The sequence below is a fragment of the Priapulus caudatus genome, unplaced genomic scaffold, assembly GCF_000485595.1.
Source record: "Priapulus caudatus unplaced genomic scaffold, Priapulus_caudatus-5.0.1 Scaffold321, whole genome shotgun sequence".
Lineage (NCBI taxonomy): Eukaryota > Metazoa > Priapulida > Priapulimorpha > Priapulimorphida > Priapulidae > Priapulus > Priapulus caudatus.
In genome coordinates, this window is record NW_014577382.1 from 99,664 (window position 1) to 101,573 (window position 1,910).

The window sequence follows — 1,910 nt, forward strand, 5'->3', positions numbered from 1 at the left end:
TTCAGTAAGATGCTGTGTCGCTGTTTCGTCAAGCACGAGACGGCGTTTTGTATCGAAGAGTGGTATGTATGTCTGTGATATTGGGCGGTCGGTCGGCCGGTCGGTCGGTGACTAAATAAATTACATGTGTGTGAGAGAGAGAGTGAGAACAACTGGTAAAAAATATATACACACCTAGAGAGCGAGCGCGCGTGAGAGAGCATGCGTGAGAGAGAGAGAGAGCGAGAGAGCGCGCGCGCGTGAGCGATAGCGATAAAAAGAGAACGAGATAAGAAAAATGGAGAAGAAAACTAACCACTCATCACAATATCGAGTTGTCGGTGTGTGAATTGCAGCCAGTGCATGGGAATGTTTGCCTTGTTTCGTTGTCAAGCGCTTCCAGTCTACCGACACGCAATCTATCCTAATTCGTTCGCTGGATGGATCGTGCGTTTTCAACAAACGGAAAGCTGCCGGAACGATAATACTAACACCTCTACCAGGTAGACGAAATAATCGTCAAGTTTTCGCACAGATTGCGAATTCTTTCTTAATATATCATTCCCGGTTGTTACGATTTCGCGACTGATACAATATCGCGCCGGTCTTGATTTTGAATTAAAGAGATTTTTAAGTAATTGAATTGCGCTGACGTCTGTCCGTCTCCCGGCCACTTTGCTGTTTAATTATCAGCCATAATAATTAAATATTATACGCTTTAGTTATATCGCATTTTAGCAATTTAATCTAATTTTAATGCAATTTTTCGCCGCTTTTATTTCGTGACCTTCGGATTATTATTGAAGCATGACGTCGCGCGTAAACGTGTAATGTATGGAAACGCATATTTCGTATTTATATGTGTATGTGTATGTGTATGTGTATGTGTGTGTGTGTATGTATGTGTATGTGTATGTATGTGTATGTGTGTGTATGTGTGTGTGTATGTGTATGTGTATGTGTATGTGTATGTGTATGTGTATGTGTATGTGTATGTGTATGTGTATGTGTATGTGTATGTGTACGTGTACGTGTACGTGTATGTGTACGTGTATGTGTATGTGTATGTGTATGTGTACGTGTACGTGTACGTGTACGTGTACGTGTACGTGTACGTGTACGTGTATGTGTGTGTATGTGTGTGTATGTATGTGTGTGTATGTATGTGTGTATATGTATGTGTGTTTACTAATAGGTGATGACGGGCCCACATGTAGCTTCCCTGCTTGGATGACTGCCGTGAGATCCTGGCGAGACTTAAGCGACAACTTTCATTACAAGCTCACCGATAATAACGGCACTCTGTTCAAGCTTAACGCGACAGACCAGCAAGTGGTGCGTAAGATTGACTGCAGAGCTGTATCGAAGAACGAGATTCCCACTCTGGTGATGATGGTCGGCTTTACTAGAGATAAATGGCGAGTGCGAAATTTCCTGGTTGACTTGTTTTTTTTTCTTGTGAATGAAAACACTTACTCGGCTCTCGTATTTTGTGTGTGTATAAGGCAAGTTGTAGAAAATTTTGTATTATCTTACGTTATCTGGATCATTTTACCTTATCTTTATTTGATTTCTATAATTTTATTGTCGGCCCTACACTCCTGAGATCATCGCATCACATCGAATGTTCAATGTCGTCTGCTTTAGTTTCGTATCGTTTCGCCTAACTTCACCTCATTCATGACCTTATTTATTCTCACCTCAACTTACGCTATGTCTCATATCCTACGTTTTGTCTCATTTCTTACCTAGCTTGATCTTATTTTACTTTACCTAATTTTACCTTATACCTTACCATACCTTAACTTACCTTACTCGACCTCACCTCACCTCACTTTACCTTACCTCACCTTACCTTACCTTACCTTACCTTACCTTACCTTACCTTACCTTACCTTACCTTACCTTACCTTACCTTACCTTACCTTACC